Source organism: Zeugodacus cucurbitae, chromosome 3 (assembly GCF_028554725.1).
Source record: "Zeugodacus cucurbitae isolate PBARC_wt_2022May chromosome 3, idZeuCucr1.2, whole genome shotgun sequence".
In the NCBI taxonomy this organism is placed as follows: Eukaryota; Metazoa; Arthropoda; class Insecta; order Diptera; family Tephritidae; genus Zeugodacus; species Zeugodacus cucurbitae.
In genome coordinates, this window is record NC_071668.1 from 58,692,873 (window position 1) to 58,718,389 (window position 25,517).

The 25,517-nt window shown below is 31.6% G+C and overlaps 1 protein-coding gene and 1 long non-coding RNA gene across 8 annotated transcripts in view; one reads left to right on the forward strand and one right to left on the reverse strand.

The window, feature by feature from the left end:
- LOC128920403 (uncharacterized) overlaps nt 1-25,517 on the forward strand; it is a 323,959-nt gene that overhangs the window by 245,701 nt on the left and 52,741 nt on the right. The gene's annotated exons all lie outside the window — the stretch shown is intronic.
- LOC105218237 (sodium/potassium/calcium exchanger Nckx30C) overlaps nt 1-25,517 on the reverse strand; it is a 303,455-nt gene that overhangs the window by 240,099 nt on the left and 37,839 nt on the right. The window lies entirely within an intron of this gene.

Consider the following 25,517-nt stretch of genomic DNA (forward strand, 5'->3'; position numbering starts at 1 on the left):
TTAAAGCACCAAAAATTGCAACTGAACTTGTGGAACACTTTCTGAATTACTCAATTGCTATTTACTATCAATTTTTACTGGGTATAAACGGCTGAACGGATTTTGATGAAATTTGGTATGGTGATATATGATAACCTAGAAATGGTCATAGGCTATAAATAATCACGCCATCGTTCTTAGTGGGTAGGCAGTAGGCAGATAACTGAATTGAGTTAGTGATTTTTAGTCGTTTTTGTTGGGACCTTTGCTCTTTCACGTCTAAACGGCTGAACGGATTTTGATGAAATTTGGTATGGTGATAGATGATAACCTAGAAATGGTCATAGGCTATAAATAATCACGCCATCGTTCTTAGTGGGTAGGCAGTAGGCAGATAACTGAATTGAATTAGTGATTTTTAGTCGTTTTTGTTGGGACTTTTGCTCTTTCACGTCTAAACGACTGAACGGATTTTGATGAAATTTAGTTAGGAGATATTAATAATTAACATTTTGTTTTGCTTCTAATTTCCAGTTACATATGTAAATATAATATAAAAATGAATTGCTGTTCGTTAGTCTCGCAAAAAGTCGAAAACGGCCAAACCGATCTGGCTAATTTTAGTCTTGAAATATTCGTGGCCAGGAAAAGATTAAAGAGTGAGTAAATATGGAAAAATTGCGAGGAAGATAATAATAAGAGAATTTTATTCGAGTTGACAAGAAAAATATAAAAAGAGAAAACAAAAAAATAATATTTTGAAGGTTGTCATTGTTGCTTTGTTAAAATATTTTATTGTTCAATTGTATAAGGTTGTATCGTTTGCCCAAAACAATTTGTAACAAATAAGGAAAGGCTAATAAGGAAAGGCTAAGTTCGGGTCTAACCGAATATTTTATACTCTCGCAATTTATGAATGTAATTTTATTAAGATAACACACAATTTGACCTATATATTCGGCAAAAAGTCCAATAGAAAATCATCATATATGAGGGCTGATGTAATTCCAGAACCAATTTTACTCATTTTCAAGATAGGGGCATCTTGCCACCTGTTGGTAGGCAAACAAACGGCACATTCGACCTTGAGATTACTCCTAAATTGCAAATGAACGAAACATCAGTCGGCAAAATCGCCAAAAATAGCGCTATAACGAAGATTTTCCAAATATTCAACAAGTCGCTGGAGGTACTGCACAGGACTTTAAAATATCTTGATTGTCGATAAACGTTTTTGGTGGAGCCAGGATTCTGTTAGCTGGTGATTTACGCCAGACTCTTCCAATTATTACTGGATCAACTGTTACTGACAGGCTAATCGCATGCCTAAAATCATATAATTTGTGGCGACACATAAAGAATCGCCAATTAACAACTAGCATATGAGTGTTTTTGCAACAATATCAAATTGCGATTGTAGAAGCAGTTGGAAATGGTAGGGTCGCAGTTGTCATCTCGCTGGATTAATAACATTTCCAACAGATTTCTGTCACTTCATTGACTCGAAAGAGAAGTTTTCCTGACATGAAACCTCAATATGATAACCATCAATGACTGATTGAATGATTATATTGGTGGTAAAAAAACAAAGATATCGATGATTTTAATGCGAGAGTTGACACAGCTACAAACCAGGATGGCGTAGTCAATTATCCCAAACTATTTAAAATTGCCTTACTATCACCACTCTCTTTACAATTAAAAGTAGTGTGAGTTGTCATCCTGCTGCGTAACCTCGAGTAATCAATATCGTCACCGAAGCCAAGATTGGACCAACGTAACGTGTGGCCCGGTCTGCTAGTAGTTTTTATATATTTTTAAAAATTTTGGTATTTTTGCATTTCATTTATTTTGTTATTTCAAATCAAAATGCCGTAAATAATAAAAAAGAAAAGGCTTCTCTATCATTGAACATTGAGATTTGACGTTACGCAAAAAAGCAATTAGGTTATACATCAAAATATATTTAGACACATCTACTATATATGTGGGTTTTTCATTCAAGCGCAAAATTCCTGTTTGATTTTGATATTTTGCTTTGATTGATGCAACGGTACATGATTGACAGGCAATTTGCTATTGGTTTGCTGACCAAAAAGGATAATCTTAGATAAGTGTACACACACCATTGAAATATTGGTGCTGGTTTTTGCTCTATGTATCGTAGCTAATGAATGGAATGGGTTAGAAAAATACAATGTTCGAAAATTATATGGATTATTTTGTGCAAATATCCTCAATCAATAATAATAATATATACATAGATGACAAGTTAGAAAATATACAAAAATATTCGATACAAAATGTGTATTTCTAGCATATTTAAATTAATATCTCTTTGCCCGCTTTACACACATATAGCTTCAAATGAGAGAAATAATTATATAATTTCTTCCCTCTTGGATAAATATGTTTTTTTACGCTTAAGTCTTTCGCAATAACTTTACTATAAATAGCTTGCCGTTTGAGTTTACTATATTTTTCAGAAAAATGTTTCTTCATTCATTCTTCGATATCAACTCAATACTGAACTGTTCCATGATCTTACGAGGAATATACATTTTGATCATTTGTCTAAATGATTTTCTCATAAAAAGGATTCGAAGTTGGGAATTTGAAAAGAGTCAATATCGTGGGGTCAATTTCGACAGTTATGCTACATTTTATTCGAAAATATTTCTCGTCGATACGTGTTATGGTTTAAGGATTTTATAGATATTTATGCTGACTATTTTCTTATGTTGACATGAGATGTATACATCAAGTATTACCTTTTACGTTTCATATTACTTCAGGACGTGATCCATCATGCTCATAAAATCAAAGCAAGACCCCAAAAATTATAGATCATTCTTTTCAAACGATTTTTATTGTCTAGCCGATCTCTTTCTGGAAGTTATAAATATCAATCTAAAATTAAGACCTTATATCCCATTAATTATTCCAAAAAGTGGCAGAAGGGTTTGAGAAAGCTATTATTTTTGAAATAATGCTAATTAAGAATTTTGGTAGTATTTACATTAGTCAAGTACTTTATGTGGCAGTAGTATACTTTAGCAATTCCTCGGTCTTAGTTCTACCTGTTATAAAACATGTGGGGCATTCTCTGGAAAAAAAGCCACTTGAAAAAAAAGTTCTTTATTTCCTTTGGCAATTATATATCTTATAGTACATGTAAAACCTAAAATAAAACATATGGTTTTAGGTCTGTATAACGCGGGGTTGCCATATTATAAGGGGCCAAGTTTTTTGTAAAAAAATTTTCGAACCGCTATAACTTTAAAACTAATGAACAGATCGTAAAAATTTTTAAAATTAATATTTCATAGCAAACAAATATAATCCCTTTTTGTTTTTTTTTTATTTTTTTATATTTTTTTTAATTTTTTTGTATTTTTCAATTTTTAATTTTTTTTTGTTTTTGTTTTTTATTTAAAATTATCACGTACTTGAATCTAATCTACGTAATAATTAAAAAAAAAAGCAAAAATCAAAAAAAGTAACAAAAAAAAATTGAAAATTTGAAAAATACAAAAAAATTTAAAAAAATATTAAAAAATAAAAAAAAAAACAAAAAGGGATTAAATGTCTGCTACGTCCACGTCGTTAATCCTGGGTTACGCTAAATTCTGATAATAATAGTGCATAAATCAATGATTTTTCATCATGTTCTGAGTTGGTTTTTTACTTGTAGCTCATTCAAATATTGCTGTCCCAAAATTCCCTTTGGGGGGTAAAAAGGTGATGAAATAAGGAACATTTTAAGATATTTTCGAAAAAAATCGAAGGGGGCATAAGTTGTTAAAAATTCCAAAAAAAAAAAATTTTTAATTTTTTGCTATGAAATATTAATTTTTTTTTTTTAATTTTTAAAGAACTTTTTTTTCAAGTGGCTTTTTTCCAGAGAATGCCCCATGTATGTAAGTCCGGCTATAATCGCTTAAAGCGGTTCCTACGCCAAATATATATATGTAAGTCTAGTGTCCGTATATGGGTTGTAAGCGGTTACAACGACATTTTTTACAAATTATCTTATTGTTTAGATATGGATTGGTTACACCAAGTTTGGTCGAAAAATTACTATACTAGTTATTGGTCCAATCTTTCAAGAATTCTAAATACAATGTCTTTGAGTTTCTTGTTTTGATTTCGGTTTTTTAAATCGCATTGTTCTGTGCGCATAACTAAGTTTCAAGACATCGTCTTTTTGAACTTTTCATAAATAAATACACTATAAACAAGTAAGGAAGGGCTAAGTTCGGGTGTAACCGAACATTTTATACTCTCGCAATTTATTTATTTAACTTTATTTATATTATATAATACACAATTTGACCCACATATTCGTCATATATATGGTATAAAGTCCATTGAAAGTTGGAAACCATAATATTAGGTTAGAAGCACCGAGGTCCTCGTGTTCGATGGGGCCTTAAAAACCTATGGTCCGATTTCGGCGATTTTTAGAATGGGGCTGCCACACTATAAACGTAGTATTTGTGCAAAGTTCTGCACCGATATCTTCACTAGTACTTACTTTATATATTGTAAAGTAAACGATTCAGATTGTCTTCAAAGTTCTGGTATATAGGAAGTCGGCATGGTTGTGAAGCGATTTGGCCTATTTTTACAACATATCATTGGGATGTAAGGAAACTATTACGTACCAAGTTTCATTGAAATCGATCGAGTAGTTCCTGAGATATGGTTTTTGACCCATAAGTGGGCGACGCCACGCCCATTTTCCATTTTGTAAAAAAATCTGAGTGCAGCTTCTATCTGCCATTTCTTATGTAAAATTTAGTGTTTCTGACGTTTTTCGTTAGTGAGTTAACCCACTTTTAGTAATTTTCAACCTAATCTTTGTATGGGAGGTGGGCGTGGTTATTATCCGATTTCTTTCATTTTTGGACTGTATTAAGAAGTGACTAAAAAAAAGGCTGCAGAAAGTTTGGTTTATATAGCTTCATTGGTTTCCGAGATATGTACAAAAAACCTATTTGGGGGCGGGGTCATGCCCACCTCCCCAAAAAAATTACATCCACATATGCCCCTTCATAGGGCGATCCTTCATACCAAATTTTATTTTCATAGCTTTATTTATGGCACTTTATGTGTTTTCGGTTTTCGCCATTTTGTGGGCGTGGCAGTGGTCCGATTTTGCTCATTTTCGAAAGCTACCTTCCTATGGTGCCTAGAAATAAGTGTGCCAAGTTTCATCAAGATATCTTAATTTTTACTCAAGTTGCAGCTTGCACAGACTGACGGACGGACGGACAGACATTCGGATTTGAACTCCACTCAGCACCCTGATCACTTTGGTATATATAACCCTATATCTAACTCGTTTAGTTTTGGGTGTTACAAACAACCGTTATGTTAACAAAACTATAATACTCTCTTTAGCAACATTTGTTGCGAGAGTATAAAAAGATTTTATTGCAGAGTGTAAACACATAATAACAGAGTGCTTAAAGCAAAACTGAAAAGTTTTATCGAGTGTGAAAAAAGTTTCGACTTTTTATTTGCCCAATATCTATGTGTATAAAGCCACACATAGAAAAAACGCTATCAATATTAATTAATTAAACTCTCTTCTGTCATTAAAGCCGTAGGTTTTTGCTTATTTGAAGCTTAATGCCATTTATTGCTTGTTAACAATCTGTTTATGGTTAGCAGTTATTTATAATTTCGTTTACGTGTATATATGTACAAAAAAACACATATATACATATATACAGTGGTACAATTATTCCACCCACTCAACTTCAATACCTCAAATGTAGTTATTGAACGTGTGAAGACTTGAAACTGGTATTTGTCTTGAAATTTTTCAAGAGTGTGCTAGAAAGAGTTGAAACTCAGCTATTTCGAAACTTATTGTTTAGATATAAGGTATACTATTTTCAAAACTATTCGAACCGAAAAATATTTTGCCCAAATATTAGTTTACTTAAAAATAAATATCACCTAATTACTATATATTCTATAATATGATAATATACGATCGTATATGACTTTTAGTCAGTCAGCTTTTTCGTATGTCGTATTGAATGACACTTAACTGACAGTAATATAATTTCAATGAGAAGTGTGATTAAGCTCTAAAATCAAATTGATTGTTGTAAATATAATATTTACTATGTTATCAATTGGGTCCCATAACCAAGAAAATGAATGGACAGCCAATGATAGTAGACAGTAGATTGTCAGTAAATTTGACGTAAGGAAAATGGTAAATATTTGAAAATTTGCAACAACGGCCAAAGGTATTTAGTCAATCTAAGTATTACGGTGTTAAATTTTAATTTAATAAGCGTAAATAAACACAAAAATATTAACAAAAATTATTTGGAAAATTTGTCTCATTATAGTCACAAATTTTAAATTTTATAAAAAATAAAATTACTTTTAGTTCATATAGTATATTTTCTTCGATCGATTATAAAATTCATCAAATATTGGAAGTATTTGTTAGCGGTACATTTTTTCTTAGTCGAAAATAATTTTCGGCGATAATAACTTGAGAAAAGCGACAAAAAATATTTTTTTTACATTTAAACAGCAATATTAGAGGCATGTGGTACGCATGGTTTATGAGAAAAATATTAATTACTTAAATTAAATATTATCATTTAAAACTATTAATTTTAAATTCAATAAATTTACAAGTACCAATAGATACTATTTTAGAAATACAAAAACAATATTTATTATTTGTACTTATGTATATATAAAGACTTGTAGAAGTGTAGACAACAAACTCGTGCCAACACTTGGACAACTATGTTTGTTCATATATCCATTTTCGGACCAAATTTATAAACATTTATAAAATACAAAAATAACTTCAACAGCCATATTTGTCTTGATGATAATTAACTCGATTTTATATAAGGCAACTGTCGCCACCCACGAGTCGAAAAGCGTGCGCAGATAGACAAAAATAATAATAATGTAATATAAAAAAATATATAGACATAATAAAAATTTATATTTTTTATAAAAATAAAGGGTGTTAGAATAGGAAATCTGTTTGTTTTTAACTATTTGAAAACGTTTGGAAATTTTGGAATAATATAAATGGTTTTATATTTATTTGTAAATTTTTTTATTTATTTCTTGTTGGAATCTAAAATACTTAAAGAAGTGACTATAGTATGCTCAACAATAGTGGTCAACATTATTAATCTCAGTTATTTTCTTTTTTAAATTTTTAATATAATATACAAAATTACAAATACATATTATATATTTATGAGTAATTTAATATTTATATATGTATTTACAATAACAATAATCTGAACTTGTGGCTGTAAAAATATTTGTTTTTCTTTTATTGAAAAAAGTATTTAAGAGAAGGTCTCCATAACAGAAGTTTTCATTTATTTACTGCATATTTATTATTCATTTATTTAAATTTCATATTTTTATTTGTTATACAAAAACAAAAGTTGTCAACCAAACAAATAAGCACAACGAATCTACTTTGTGAATTTTATTATATACATATATATTTTTTAATTTTATTATGATAAAGAAATGCAAAAATAATACAAAATTGCTGATAAAAACACTGAAAATAAGTAAAGAAAAGGTTTGAGTACTGCAATCTACAAGACACAGCGGTCATACGATTCGATATTGTATGTATATACTCGTATGGGAATGCATATTGTATGGGGCTAAAAAAATATATACTTACAGACCCGACAGTAATTCGTACTAGATTGATACTAAAGTGACACTATTTCTTTAAGAGGTAACACTGGTTTTCAACTATCAACTATCTAATCCGATCAATTCTCTCTTTTAACAAGACGTTATTCTATGAAATGACTACTACCTCTCTTTCTGGTGTTATACTGTATTCTTAACTGATTTGAAGAGAGATATTTCAGAAATGCTTCAAAAATAAATAATTATACTCCAGTGTAATGAGACATAATTCCAAACTAGTTCAAAACAAGTTAGGAAAGGCTAAGTTCGGGAGCAACCGATCATTTTATATTCTCGCAATTTATTGCTATATTTTTATTAAGATAATACACAATTTGACCCATATATTCGGTATAAAGTCCAATAGAATAACGAAAATCCTCATTTATAGTATATGCTGAGGTAATTCCTGAACCGATTTCACTCATTTTCATCACCAACATACATTATATCTAATATTATATGCTCACATAATTTGGCTAAGATATTTCACATATTAACCAATTTAAGCCCATCGTAATTTTGAAAAGCCTATAATTCGGTATATGGGAGCTGGGGAAGTTATGACCCGATTTTAACCATTTTTAGTACAGAGACACACTATTCGGAGAAGAAGGTTTCCTGTGAATTAAATTAAGATATCTGAGAGATTTATCGATAGTTCTTCATATTAGTTATAGTCCGATTTCAAGAAAATATTATACCTATACCGAATTTCATTGGATTCGGTCGAGTAGTTCCTGGGATATGCTCTTTGACTCATAAGTTTTCCATTATGAAAAAAAAATCTGAGTGCAGCTTCCTTCAGGTATTTCTTCCGTAAAATTTAGTGTTTCTGATGTTTATCGTTAGTGAGTTAACGCACTTTTAGTAATTTTCAACCTAACCTTTGTATGGGAAGTGGGAGTGGTTATTATCCGATTTCAATTATTTTCATGGTGTATTTCGCCATTTTGTGGGCGAGGCAGTGGTCCGATTTTACCCATCTTCGAAAGCGACCTTCTCACGGTCCCAAGGAACATGTGTTTCCGTCAACATATCTCAAGTTATTCAAGTTATTATTCGTTGCACGGACGGACAAACAGATATTCGGATTTTGACTCGTCTCTTCACCCTGATCATTTAGATATATGTGTGATGAAAACACAAAACGTTTTGCGGTAGTTCCGAAATAGTGCAAAAATATTACGAGCGCCTAGTCTGACCTTGACTACTGAATATTATGTTGTAAATCTTCAACCATTAAACTTATGATATTAGAGCACTCCCATAGTGTTCCCTTGCAATGCAGTAGTAGACCATCGTGGTACTGCATGAGGAATACACGACTGACGTTCCCCCATGGAGTAATTATTTGTGAGTTCTTGTGAAAGTAATTTCCTTCAAAATTTAGTTCTCTGATGCTATGTGGAGATAGAATGTATATGGTCCTACCCTAGACCCTGACAATGTCATATATACCACATAATTGGTATGAAATGTGATTAATTTTGGAGTACTTTTTTCATGCATTTACAGACTACTCGCCAATTTTGACGGCCGTACATAAATATGTATGTACATACTAGACATTAGCAGTATGCACTACGAATAGGAGTAGTATGTCACAGCCTTTTGATAGTTCATTGAAGTGAGCGGAAGTGTGCGGTCTTATCAGCGAATGTGACTTTATAAATATATAACAGATGTGTAAAGTATTTAAATATTCTGTACAAGCGTTGGAAGCAAATGAAGGAATATTTATAAAACTAATTTTGTTTTATTATTTCTTAAATAATTTTTCATTTTTAAATTCTCATGAATATGAGATATGAACAATTTTACACAGAAACAAATAAATCTATACTATAACGACTCATCAAGACTCTACAATGAACATTTTTAAATATTTTAAACAACATAATAACAATTATATACATATAGTACATATACATATATATCAAATATACACATACGTCAGTGTAATAAATCTACATAAAGATTTTTGCATACATATTAATTAACATTATTAATCACTGCATTCCTACAATGCCAAATCACACGTACCATTCAAACTTAAGTACAACTCAGAATTAAATTCTTCTGAGTCAATTTCCAATTGCTGACTTGAGTGACTTCATTTGTACGCTACATTGAAAAGGCGTGCACAAAGTGATTGATGTGCAATTGTCGTTGCCACCTACACGCAAGCATACATTGATAGATACAAAACTAATTTCAATGACTGAGATGTTCGTTATTTTTTCGCTCAATAAACATAAATTCAATTTCGTAAAGACACTCAATTGATTAACATACATATAATTACATATATGATATGGGAACCTAATTTATTCTGTAAAAAATCGATTATTCTATTGGATTCAAGTTATTTTCAGAACATTTCGTAAGATAAAGTCTAAGACAGGTGAGTACTTTGTTGATTCTCATGAACATTCGATGAACCCAATTCAAGTAATATAAAAATTAAAAACATTTTAACTTGTTTCTCCAATTTTTTTAGCGCCATCTAATGGATTTTTGAGACAAAATTGTTGTTCTCAGTTTTCTAACTCATATAACGAAGAATAACGAAGAAAGAGTAAAGCGTTTCTAGATTGCCAGTTAAAATCAAAGATTTATTATCTTTATTTATTATCCAAAAAATCGATTATTTTATAAAATTCAAGTTATTTTCAAAACTTTTCGAATGAGAAGGTCTAAGATATGTGAGTAATTTGTAGATTCCCATGAACATCCAATAAACCCAATTCAAGTAATATAAAATCAAAGACATTTTAACTTGTTTCTCCAATTTTTTTAGCGCCATCTAATGGATTTTTGAGACAAAATTGTTGTTCCCAGTTTCCTAACTCAATATAACGAAGAATAACGAAGAAAGAGTAAAGCGTTTCTAGATTGCCAGTTAAAATCAAATCTTTTGTTGTTTAAATATATATTTCTAATTTGATGAGGGAGTTTCGGTACTGTTATAGACTCTATCTCATAATAGGTTCAGAAAAGGTACTGTTTCGGCGGAATTTGTCTTTGAGGAAAAGTAAATTTTAATCAACTAAGTCATTCTTTCGAGAAGGTAGCGGAGTAAATTATCGCCTTTTTTCCGAAATATACTGGGAAGTTCTGAAACCTTCTCAAGCACTATTTGAACCTAGAAATATTGAAAAATATGTTATATTTTCAAAATTATTCTCATTTCACCCAACAAAGTTTGCACTGAACTACATCCAATGCGGTTTGTTGACTTCTTATCATTCGCAAATATTTGCTGAAATTTTGGTTTTTGAATCACGCAACGCTTTTGATAAGCCAATGTCATAAAAAACGTATTGTTTATGCTACAGATTTATATACATTCGGCGTCTAAGGTATTTGCCTGCAAAATTATTTAGCATAAACTTAAAATTATATTTACAAAATCAGAAAAGAGGTATGGCAACTGATAAGCTATGGCAACTGATAAGCACTGGCGTTATATTTAAACTTTTTTATAGTCTCTTAACTTGAGTTTTTGTTATAAAATTATGACATCATAAATGTTAAGTTTCTATAATTAACAATTGAAATTATCAAAATCAATCTTTTTCACTAGTTTGATAAGGAGACTTCATAGAAAATATGTACTCAGTGAATAAGTGGAAAGGGAGTGTACAATATTTAAGTGACCATGGTGGCTGGAAAGCTTCATAAATGAAAATCGAAATATTTATAAAGACAATTTCTAGGATAGATTGGTTGACACCGACAACCAGTTAGAAGACCTAAAAGAGTTCTAAGTTCTAAGAAATTTTTTTATTATTTTTTGAGGGCGTCTCATGATAATAGCTTAAAAACATCCCAGGAGTCCTATTTTCTACTTTCTGCATTTGGATGTTTTGAGTTAATATTCAAGAGCTCTGTTTAGAAAACGACAGAATGCATTTTATTTCGATAGGTTAATACGCTTAATATCGACACTTCTCGACAAAGTCGATGGCATCCAATAGAAGTACCGAAGTTGCTAAAATGATCGGATAAGATCGATGATAGTCGTCGACACCTTACTAGAGGCTAAAAATCGCCTTGACTTAAATTTTGGTACACAAAATATATTTACGATCGTCATCTCCCCGTTCACTAGGCCCAAATAATTACGCTCGCCCCAAAATGCTACAGAAATGTTAACGACTATTACGAAGTCTTCTTTATGATAGTTTAACAACATGGATCACTCATTATATACACAGAATTTAACGAGTAATGAGTTAACGAGTTTGTTAAGGTCATTGTAAAATATTTGTCACCAAAAAAGTTGTAGTGTTTCTTTTGGTTCTGTAATCGAGTTTTGTAGTTCTAGTTCCCATTAATCAATGGTTTTAAGACATTTGTGTTAATTGTTGTTTTTATTGCCTTTTCATTGTGTATTTTATGACATTTTATGTTTTAAACTTTCTAAAAACTCGTCAGATTAGTAATTTTCCCATATAAATATGTAGGCTTGTAGTTTTATTTACAGCTGGGTTTCAAAATTCGAAGAAAATGTTTAATTTAAACATGTTGTGTGAAATGGTTTCATCGAAATCTTGACATAACTTCCACTTATGTGATACATGTATGTAAACAACATTCACAAGTACTAGTATATATACTAGTGCCTCAAGAATTTACTATTACTTGCTGAAAATTACCGCACTTCTACGAAAATCAGTGGCGCAGCTGAGCTCTCATGAACACCTGTGCTCACAATGCCACTACTTTGGTTTCTAGAATTCATTCTAAGAAACCAGATACCTTTAAAGGGAGCCATAACCTCTCTCATTGCTAACAATATTAGATAATGCTAATCTATTTGAATTATACCATTTGCTTGTTTTATTCGCCAACAAACTAGGTTAATACCATATAGTATACGTTGAGACAAATATATATTAAATAAATAAGCCGGTATTTTTTTAAAGTACTAACTTTAATATTTTACCAAGAAACATAACCATTCATTAATAGCTTATCAAAACAAAAATCAAAAAACTATCGTTTCTAGATTAAATCTAAATGGCTAACAAAACAGTTTTGCTACTCTGTTTAAATGGTACTTAGCAATTTTAAAGTGATATCAAATTTTATTTACTGATTAATCACACTTATCAGTATTGAAATTATTTATTTAACTAATAAATTAACTCTGAAATAAATGTTATCAAATGAGGGTATTTTATTGAATTACATTGGTAGTAATACAGGTATTATGGTATATATAATGTATCGTCGGCAATTCCAAACACTAATGGGATTAGAAAATGTAATTCATGGGTAACTAATTTTTATCAGAAGACTTATTTTTTTATATTTTATAAACGTTTATTGTATTAAATGGACTTAAGAAAACTGGGAAGTAAACATAACCTCTTATATTATATTTCTCTCTCATTGAAGATAAGGTGTCAAGTTCGTGAGTTGAGTTCAATTCATTTCAGTTGAGTGCTTTGAGGTTCTATCGATAGATCACGTTGTATTAATTGAGTGCTCCCATGTGATTCCATGAACCCTTCAAATACTATATTACAAATGTATGTATGTGCTTACGCTAATAGTAGAATAGAATCATGCTAATCGATACTAAAAGTCTTTATGAAAATCCATTCCAAAAATTTTTGGCATAACGTTTTCCGAATATCTCTTTTTCAATAAGAGCTTAAATCTCAATATCGCAAAGAGCTTCGAAGACAGAAATTCGCCTTCTAAGCAGTTTTGTGGGGCATTAAGTGTATTTTAAGAAATTCCTTTATGTTTTCAAGATATTTGTATAAACTTTTCATTTCATTTAAGGGGTTACATGGGTTTCGTGGGTTCAAAAAATCGATTTTTAGTTTTTTGGCTTATTAATTTCAACAACATCTCAAGAATATTATCTTAAATTTTCAAGTCGATCCGAATAATAGTTTCGGAGACACAGCCTTTGGAAGGTGTGCGCTCCAAGTCAAGTGCTATTGTTACTCAATACATTAAACGCGTTTTTCTCAGAACAGTGTTTTCAAAGTCGGTTGTAAAATTTCCTCAAAAACTACTCAACTGATCTTGTTGAAATTTTGCGCAGGTGTTCGAAATACATATTACTCGTGCTTGAACGAAGGATTTTATTTTTTTTCCAATTACAACTATTTAAAAAAAAAAACAAAATGTCAAGCAAATTGGACCGAAATTTTTATTTTTTTTTTTGAACAATTGACAATTCCAATTTTTAGTTTTTTGTCTTTCCTTCGTTCAAGCACGAGTTTATGATCTTACCTAAAACACTTATTTTTGTTTTTTTTTTTTTCATTTTGGATGATCCTGTCAGGAGTTATGCGGACAACGCGGACGCACCTTTTTTTCGAGGGGTCACAATGGAGCAGTTTCAATCTTTTTTTTGAAAATTTCAGAAATTATTCTTTAAATATGTATCTATAAGACACAAAATAGTTTGAATTAAATAAATAATTTTTTACATGCGAAAAAAAATATTGAAAATAGGCATTTTTTACGCGACAAAACTCATGTTAAGAAAGTGAGTTTTAAAAAATGATATAGGAGAATGTTAGATTATGTTGAAGTCTAAAAACAACTTTATTTCTTAAATATTTACGATTTTAATTGAATTTAATTGATTTCAGTCTATAATTCTAATAAGCTTTAAGTCTATAAACTTATTAGGTACTTCTCTCTTGACTTAAAAAATAGAAATATTGTAAGTATTTAAACTTAATTCTAGATCATAATAAAGCTCTACATGGCTACTAACTAAATCTGGTATTCTCTAAATACTACTCGACTCCTATGGTGATCGGATTTGAATATTTTTATAATGAAACTATATTGTCTTCTGGGAAATACTGTGATCGCCAAAATTGCTGGGTAGTCATTAGAACCAAATATTAATTGTATAATTTTGCAAGGTATTTTGAGTATAATTAATCCAAATATTGTATTTTAAATTACCTTTTTAAATTATTTAGAGATTTCTCAGCTCATTTGAAATTTATATATCCAATCTCACTTGCAACAACTATCAACGCTGGTGACTAATAGATACTAGCTGATGACAGCATATCGATATAAGACTTATTAGCTTCTAGAGATTTTGCAATTTTGTATTATTATTATTACTTTTTAATACAGTTGTAAATTATGCATTTGTAATAGTAATGAAAATAAATATCAATAAACGCCGCTAAATGGAACGTCACCCAACTCACACAAAACAGCTAAAACACTGAAATGACTCAGCGCCTAACTGTAGCGCGCAAGCTCAGTGTACATTATACGAATATGTGATTACGAGTTCATACGTCAAAAGTTGTTATTGTTATTAAAGCATACAAATATGTGATTACTTATGATTACTTATTATGCGAGCATATGTAAGCGCACCAAGTTGATATGAGCGAAGTAGAAGAAAAGAAAAGAATAAAATATGTGCAGAGCAGGAAGATAAAGAGACGAGGCGAACGCATAAATATATTTTGATTGGTTTTCTGAAAGAAGCAAAAACAACAAAACAACGGTATAAATAAGAAATAAATAAATAAGAAATTCAAATATACATGTATGTATATGAATCACTGTAGGAGTTGCGTGCCGTGGCAATAAAGTACATATAGTGAAGCAAGCCACATAAGAATGCATAGCATACAGGCTTGAGAGCAGCTGCAACATATAAGTTGGCGAACGAAGAAGAACGCAGAAAACCAAAAATCACAAAAAATATTCATCTGCTGAATATTCAAGCGAACTTCACTTCACTGTCACTCTCAATTGAGCGCGCAGCACCAAAAGTGGTGCCGCCACTGTACTACTGTAGACAACAACAACACACCACAGGTATGAAAGGCAAAATGGCAATGTTGTTGTTGTTGCTGTTGTTCGAAATACATAATTCAGCAGAGTAGCGTAGGTGTTGCGCTGTGGGGATTTCACACATTCAAGTGCTTGTTGTTGTTGCACTTTTTTTGGTAGTGCGAAGCTAGTGTTCACCAACGGTCGCTAATATGAATATGATGATCATAATGATGAAGTTGGCAGTGACAAGCGTATTAGCAATTTGAGCGCGTTATTTGTTGTTGTTGTGATACTGTATTTCTTTTCTTTTTTCTCACAACACTATTTATCTTTGACTTTGACTTTTATACGTTTTGTTTTGTTGACGTTTGTTTTGTTAAGGTGTTTCGCTTCATTGGCGCTGCATGCCTAGTCAGTATAGTGTTGTTTTTGTTGTTAGCGTTTTTTATTTTATTCATATTTTTAGCGCTTTTTTTGTTGTTGCTTACTGTATTTGGCTTACTACTATTCTTTTTTTTTTTTTTTTTTTGCTGTTTATTGCTCACCTTTGCTGACTATGCGAGTGCTGAGTGTGCAAAGAACGTGTATGAAATTTTATTAACAAGAATTTAATTTGACTTGGAGTGGATCCGCAAATGCTGAGCGTGCTAAAGTTATGTTGTTGTTGTAGTTCTTTTTTATTTTTTATTTTGTATTTCTCATTTCGTTGGTTGTTCAGGTAGGCTTAGTAAAAGGCAAAGTGATGGGTTAAATTATATTTTGAGGGTTATTCTTAATGTACTGAGTCTAGGGTCATTAGAATATTATCGTACTTCTTCTTCATAAGTTATCTAGTTGTATTATAACGCTAGACTTTCCTTATCACAGTGTTATTAATATGTTAGAACTCGTTCTAAAATTTTTAGACACTGCGAAATATATTAGGTCTACAACTTTGCTTCCGCTGTTTTCCAATAGATGTCTCTAGGGTCAAGCACTGGTCGATTTAATCGTTTTATATCGATCTTGGACATTTGCGTCAACATTAACCCAACAAAATATTTGTAGAGATCTGTTTGCATTCCTAACTTATTCTCAACTGAAAATGTCACTTTACGAGCCGAATTCTCGACATTTGCGGGAAATTTTGCTTTTCTTTTTTATTTTCAAGAAAAGTGTGGCTGAGTGTGGCTGCATTTGTAACATCGACAGTTGTAACCGTTTTTTATACAAAAAATATTAAATAAAAAAAACGGCGGAAGCAAAGTTATAGACCTAATATATGTATTTCCACTTTCGATCTGTTTTCGAAAAATCAAAAATTTTCCGAATTATTTTTCATTTTTCCATTTTCAAAATCATATACTATTTTTTGAAATACAACATGGAAACTGAGCGTTATATCCAAAGGATTAACTTGGAGTTTCCAATGAGGGATTCGTTTCATACGTGTTTTTCCGTGTCTCGAGGCGTTTAATACAGAGAAAACTCTCCTAACGGATACCTCTATTATGAATTATGAAGGTGTGGTCCAAGAGAGGTTTCACTGCATTCTTGTAAATTTTATAGATTTGTGGAATCTGTAGATCGACAATGAATGAAGTTTACAACGTGTTCCATAAAAACATTTTTGTATTTCATTGTCTTCAAAAATGCTATTGATTCAGTACTATATTCCTTTATTTGCCATGTTCTCATGTATTTTGTTCTAATAAAATATGAAAAAATTAAATTAAATTTATCATAAAAAACGATTTCCACTTATTGGAATCTATTGTACCAAATGCAGTCCACAAATTAAAGACTAACATGATATCGTTTCAGGAATGGATTACATTGGCTGGATGTTTCTAAAATCCTATAGAGAATTGTTGTTCCCTGGATAAAAGTTTCTACGGAAATATTTTTTAATCTAACGGTACTAATTGAACATTTTTTTTTGAGTTACTGAAAAAATATCTTTTGGGCATTAATAGAATATTCATGTATTTAAATGTGGATTACATGATCCGAAAATTTGGAACATAGATTAGTTTAGAAATTGCTAGAATTAATGTAACTGAAGATTATTATGAAACAATTCTCAATTTTCTCAACTCAACTCTTTTAACGGGTGATTTTTTTGAGGTTAGGATTTTCATGCATTAGTATTTGACAGATCACGTGGGATTTCAGACATGGTGTCAAAGAGAAAGATGCTCAGTATGCTTTGACATTTCATCACGAATAGACTTACTAACGAGCAACGCTTGCAAATCATTGAATTTTATTACCAAAATCAGTGTTCGGTTCGAAATGTGTTTATCGACAAATTTTGTTCAGCGATGAGGCTCATTTCTGGTTGAATGGCTACGTAAATAAGCAAAATTGCCGCATTTGGGGTGAAGAGCAACCAGAAGCCGTTCAAGAACTGCCCATGCATCCCGAAAAATGCACTGTTTGGTGTGGTTTGTACGCTGGTGGAATCATTGGACCGTATTTTTTCAAAGATGCTGTTGGACGCAACGTTACGGTGAATGGCGATCGCTATCGTTCGATGCTAACAAACTTTTTGTTGCCAAAAATGGAAGAACTGAACTTGGTTGACATGTGGTTTCAACAAGATGGCGCTACATGCCACACAGCTCGCGATTCTATGGCCATTTTGAGGGAAAACTTCGGAGAACAATTCATCTCAAGAAATGGACCCGTAAGTTGGCCACCAAGATCATGCGATTTAACGCCTTTAGACTATTTTTTGTGGGGCTACGTCAAGTCTAAAGTCTACAGAAATAAGCCAGCAACTATTCCAGCTTTGGAAGACAACATTTCCGAAGAAATTCGGGCTATTCCGGCCGAAATGCTCGAAAAAGTTGCCCAAAATTGGACTTTCCGAATGGACCACCTAAGACGCAGCCGCGGTCAACATTTAAATGAAATTATCTTCAAAAAGTAAATGTCATGAACCAATCTAACGTTTCAAATAAAGAACCGATGAGATTTTGCAAATTTTTTGCGTTTTTTTTTTTTAAAAAGTTATCAAGCTCTTAAAAAATCACCCTTTACATATAAGATAGAAAGCACTATTACGGACTGAACCTAAACTAGATATAGTCGAAAGATTATTCATCGCGAAAGCTGAGGTTTACGCAAGATTATAGATCTTGGCAGCAGGTAAAATGGTACTAGGAACATCAAACTTTTGCAACAAACACTATATACAGCACCCACTTCAACCCACCAACTATATGATACAGTAAAGATTATGGAGTTGAACGAAGGCGGTTTTAAATTCAAGCAGCTAACAATGTCACAAAATTTAGGTAAGGGCCATTTATTTCTTATACCGTCTTGAATACAAAATCGCCCAGCATTTAGCCTTCGAAAGCAAATCGATCGCCTACATGATTATTCACAAACACTTCAAGATAACTTCAGAATATTAAAAGGCAACAAAATATTGTAAAAAATATAAAAGTAAAACACAACAAAAATGAGCCACTTTGAATACAAACGACGCTGATGACGATATCAACAACAAAATATGAATAAAAAAAAACAATAACAACTATAAAGTGTAAACATACCAACGCGTTGACGGCGACGCCCAAATGCAGAACTTGGAAAACAAAAAAAAAAATAACAACAAACACATACAAACGTACAACAACAATCAACAAGCGCAAAACCGCACTGAGCGCGCACCCAAATGCACGCCGAAGCCAGTGAGTCAGTTAGTCACAAAAGAAACGTCGGCGAGTTGGTTGCGATTGCGGTGAGCGCATGAAATTTGAGTTGAAACGCGAGTGCTTGTAATATAAGAAAAAAAATACACTTGAGACTGATTTCATCGTCAATAAAATATTATTAATTTAATTAAATAAAATAAAAAAACATATAAACCAAGATGTCCGCCGAAGTAGCCAGCTACCCAACATCCATGCCTGCCACACCACCACCCACACCGGCAAATTTCAAAAGCGACGAACCAAAGATTTACATAAGCAGCGCCAAGCTGGAGTTGAAGCTTTCGGCAGTGCAGGCACAAGCCAACAATTATGTATGGCACACACAGGTGGTGCAGCCTGCCGTTGAGGTGGAGGAGGAGGTGCAGGAAGAACTAGTGACAGAGACTGCTGCCCAAAAGCCGGTGGAGGCTGTTAATCACGATTTGTATACGCCAACCAAGCGTCACGGCGAGAAACCGGGCACGCTGGCGGCGACACTCTACGATTTCATGGATGTGGAGCGTTATCACAGCGAAAGGAATCAGCTGGCGAATAAGGCGGTGAATAATGTGCTGGAAAGCACGGACGTTTGAAGGGGGAGTGCAGAGAATTTTTAAAGTGCATGAAAAAGACAAAAATATAAACATATTTTCATATTCAAATGTGTACAATTTATATATTCTTATATTAATAAGTGCAGTGACATTTACAAATGTATTATAATTAGTAGTAAAAAAATATAAATCAAAAAATTTGACAAAAATATTTTTGACAAAAAAAATTATAAAAATCTGTATATTTTGTGAAAAAAACATAATTTTGTATACATTATACAAAAATGTAAATATATATTTACTAAAAATTATGAAGAGAAAATAAAATAATTTTTTCAGTGTAAAAAAAATTTGCATTTTTTTTATAAAAATTTACGATCTAATTATGTTTGCAAAAAATATAGAATTCCCAGTAAGTTATGAGTCGTCGAATTCCTGGTTTCTTTAAGTTGAGTCATTTAGAAATATAAAAAAGTATATGCGTATCTGTATCACAAATTAGCAGAAAATAAATAAAGTAAACAAAAAGAGATATAAATATTTTATCAAGCCTTTGCCTAAGGGAAATAACTGTTAAATAATATTTTCAACTGATAAAAAATATACATAAACATATGTATATGTAGTATAAGTGTGTGTACCTATTGACACAGTCTTTACTCAAACAAAAAAATTAATTTGTTTTTCTGTTAAAATTAAGAGTAATATAAAAAATTAAATTCAAACAAAAAGGGAATTCATACTTCATAAAGTATATATATAAAAATATAAAGAAACTTTTTATATATAAAAAGATATTTTCCCTATAATATTTCTACTAAAAATTTTGTGTGACTCTTATTATATAGAAGAATAAATCTACCAAGAAAGCTAGCTAAGCTAACTAATAAATAATATGTTAACACATTTTCGGTATTAGTCGAGCAAAGTTTAGTTGTAGGAATAATTCACTCAACCATCTCGTAGATCGTATCAAGAAGTCCGAAATACTGCTTTAAGAACAAATTTTTTTTTACCGAGTTAAAGAAAATGTTAAATTAAAACTGCTACTCTACGATTCATGAAGTAATGATCCAATATATATTTCTAATATGTATTCAACCATATTGCGAGTGTCGACTATTAGTTTATAAGTGACTACTGAGCGATTATCGACTATCGACGATGTGTTCTAAATTGTCCAAACTTCCTATTTGCAAACCGTGTTTTACTAAAAATCTAACGGTACTTTCTAAAAATAGAGTTAAACGCATGAATACGTGTATTTTTTTAAAGCACATCAAATTTTTTTTTTTTAATATCGCAGCAACGACGAACTTCAATTTGTTCTGGTAATTGATCAGGGTAACGAATTAAGATTTTTTTTAATGGATTTTGAAGTTAAAGGTATATATTTTAACTTGTGAAATTAATTAAGTCTTACGTGATTTGTGTTTTTGTGAAATAAGTGTTTTATATCACCTACTTTTTTGTATCTTTTTTCTGCGTCTTCAATGTGTTCACATAAAGATTTTAACTGTGTTCCCCCACGATCCCCCGTTAGATTTATTTTATATTGTCTTTAGCAGAGTCTTAAGGTAATAAAAGTGTTAAAGTTGGGTGCGGAAAGTTGCGGATGTATTGCAATCGTCAAATCTATTTTTAAGTTCAAACTCATAATAATTGGGCTAAAAAAGCTTGGAAAGAAGGATAAATTGTCGTTATTTCAATTCTAATTATAATGGCTATTGAATGGCAGTGAAAAAATGAACTGTATTAAATTATTTGATAATTTACTTTTTTACATGATTTTTTTATATGATATTATTCTTATAGGTTGAGTGTGGGGGTTGGATGGGGGAAACTATAACGACAAATCATGTTCAGCTTGTGTATTGCTTTCTTAAATTTCTTTACAAAGCCTTACTGAAAGTTTTGACGCTCCAAATATGACCATGAGAAGTATTTTTGCGCATCATTGCCATATAATGCCAATTGCTGTTCTATGGGAGCTATAGGACCTAGTAGACCGATGGGGCCAATTTTTTAAATATATAGTTAAAATATTTTTCTAGATTTTTGGTGAAAATTTCATTGCGATATCTCAACGGGAAGTATTTATGACCGCGTCCGAAACAAGCCGAACCACTGTGCTTTGGTTTTATAGTAGAAGCTGAAAACATTCGTCAACAATGACAATTTGACATTTCATGCTTGGTTATAAATCCGGTCTCGTTTTAATTATTTGACTCGATTGTCGACCAATTTTGCACATGTAATAGATGATTTAAGAAAATGTTATTAAATCAATATATAATAGACTTCTCAAAATCGAGAATATCTTTGTATAAGCAGTAACAAGTTAGGCTTACCTTATAATATAAGTAAATTACATTACAATTTCACACAAAACAGTAAAATGCTGGAACTTTAACACATTGCGATGAAATAAATCACAAATTCTTAATAAATCCGCCAACAGTTCCATTAGAAATAATTATAAAGAAAGAAATTATAACAATAATTGCAACTACATTACAAAGTACTCATATCTCCACCGCAAATTTCTCTCTCATTTTATCTTAAACAACAAATATAAAGCCGCATTTTCTCAGAACTAATCACTTAGCTAAGAAGCTTGGTATGTACTTTCGATTTTATTGCGGAAACCTCGATAAAATCACGAATGATTCATTAGAATGCTGCTCATGTCAGTAACTGTAAATATATATGCGTGTAAGTATGTACCTAGCGCTATCTAAAGCTGACATTGAGTCAAAAGTCAAATAACAACAAATTTGCGGAGTAATAACATTATTGCATCTAAATACTATATGCCTGTATATAATGAGCAATTAAAAGGCAATTAGCGAGATAACTTAATTTGTAGAGTAAGAAAAACACGCGATTATTTATGCAGCTGTGATTATTTCATTTCTTATTTACTTGGAAATCTCTAATCGAATTATTATTATTCATACAATACAAATTGCACTTTGTGCTGCAGTGCAATGCACTGTCATCAGGGAAAGTGTGTACATTTGCATGTATATATTCAGAGAAAGAGAGTAATTGACAATGTAAATGATTGTCGAGATTACAATATTATGTTATTGTGGTTGCATTAATTTGCTGTTAAATGATACTTTTCGCAATTATTATATAAAGGCACAATAACAAAATTGTAAGACTGCAACGAAAATATGTTACGCAACAAAATACCGTCACGCTCGCAGTGTTTAAATGAAATATAAAGATTATGTGGTTAACTCGAAATCAAATAAATTGTTGAATAATTTATATTTTTCTCCAATTCAATAATTAGATGATTCAAATCTATATACATAGTTGCCAGCTCTTTAAAAAATTTTCAGGTCACATATTTTTGTTGATAATAATATTTTATTTTATTTTATTTTAGTTTTATTTTATTTTATTTTATTTTATTTTATTTTATTTTATTTTATTTTATTTTATTTTATTTTATTTTATTTTATTTTATTTTATTTTATTTTATTTTATTTTATTTTATTTTATTTTATTTTATTTTTTTTATTTTATTTTATTTTATTTATCAAAGCTCTCTCATCCTCACCCTACTTACCCCAGAAAATACCAATATTTGCACACGACTAAAAGTGAACTCAATCTTAAAACCATCTGAGAGTTAATCCACCGTGACGGAAAATAATTTCATATCGATTGCATGAAGTGCTTGCAAGTATTATTAGGACAAATGTAGGCAAAAAAGGCATGACGTAAAATTAATCCAGATTGGGGTACAAAGTTTCGAACAAATACAGTAAAATAAATTTAGCAGCAAAAACATGGAAAGTTACGCACAACTTTTGCAATTTTCGCTGAAATTTATCACGAAATTACCAAAAATTCAAATTCTATTAGTCTACATTTAGGCGCTGTGGCATTACGGCATTATTGCGGCACAACAAATGTCAAAAATTGAATTAGTGGCGCGCAAAAATGTAACCGGAAACTTACTACAAGCCTCGAGTAGCAACAACGACGGAAGAAATAGTGGAAGGATTAACGGAATTAGCGGTACAATGGCAGCTGTACGGAAGTGCCACCAACACTAAAGCGTGTTGTGTGCGCTTAAAAAGTTGTTAGCGCGTAACGGAAATATATTTTGCAAATATGAGCATATTTACATATAATTTCCAGCGTTAAGAGTGAGTTGGTGTAACTACAACGCGGCAGCTGTCGAAGGGGTTCATTTAAAATTTGAGGTCCTTACTTACATTACTTACATATATTCGCAGTTGTATTTACGCAAGCAACTTTAATTAGTTACTACTCTTTCGAATTATAACAATGTGTGCTTTTAATTACTGCATTACTTCCCCTTTCTCACTCTCTCTGCCTCTCTCCTCTCAACTGCTAAGCTTGCTTTTCTTTCTAATTGAAATTGACGACTCTTATGCGTGTGAGAGACTGACGCACGTGTAACATATTTTTTGGCGCGCCGGGTAAATTACATGCCTGATTAACTGTAAATTATAGCTCAATATGCTTAAAGTTTGGAATATCTGCTAAAATTAGTTTTCGTTCATAAATTTAATTAAATGGAAATGGTTGAAGGTCGTAATTACCCGCAGATGGCATTTTCTTTAAGATTTATAACATTTTATAATTTAAATGACTGTATATTTTAAACGATCGTATTCTCTTTTCCCCAAAAAATTTTCTTTTTTCCAAAATGAACGAATTGTTTAAGAAACTATTCTCAATACTTAGAAGTATGAATTATGATATTTCATTGGACGGTTCAACCGTGAGGTGTGTTTAAACCTGAACTTGACAAAACATGCACAATGCGACTGGAAATAACTGCAAACTTAAGAATTGGTAGAAAGAAACTGTATGAAATTTCAAATATGAATGTTTGAGAAAAACTTGGTGAATAGTGAACATCTATCAAATATTGTTCTATTGAACACACATCATCTAAGTTTGGTATCTCAACATCTAAATATAGACGCGACAATTCTTTATAGGTAAGATTTTGAGACACGAAAGTATTCAGAGAACAATTTTGAGAGAGTTGATATACTAATGATTTTACAACCAGAAGACGTTCAAAGAAATCAATTCATGAAACTGTTGGACACTCGAACCGGATGTCGTCACTGTAATTTACGAATTTCGGCAATGATATCCCATTAGTTAAAGTTTGGAAAGAGCTAAACTGACTGTCAGAAGACCTTCTGATTAAAGATTTGAAATTTTTTTTATAAACTTTGAATCAATATTTAAAACATTAGTCTTGGACTGCATCCGTGGAAATCTGGATTACTGTGCTGCGAAGCCGCGGCTCCTTCTCTGTCCGCATATCTACGAAAGAAATGTGGGCGGGTCGAAGCCGGTGGAGAAGAGGAGCGGCAACCTTTTTCACGGATGGATCTAAGTTCAAAGGGAAAATTGGAAGTACAGCTTTAGGCGCAAGCGGAGCTGGCTGCCATAGAGGCTGCATCTCATAGATTACTCAGATGCGCTTCCTCAGTCAGAGAGGTGAGCATTCATTCAGATAGTAGAGCGGCAATCCTGGCTATGTGCTCGCTGACGGTTCGCTCAAAGATAGTCAAGGAGTGATTAGCCTCTCTATCAGTAGCTTCCAGCTACTTTAATATAATACTCGTTTGGGTCACAGGCCATATCGGTATCGCTGAAAACTACAAATCCGATGAGCTTGCGCGTAAGGACACCCAAGCTGCAATCTCATCAGTGTGGGAAGAAGCTGGTGCCCCTCTATCCACATGTCTCTCTGTATTAGATCAATGGTCGTTGAATA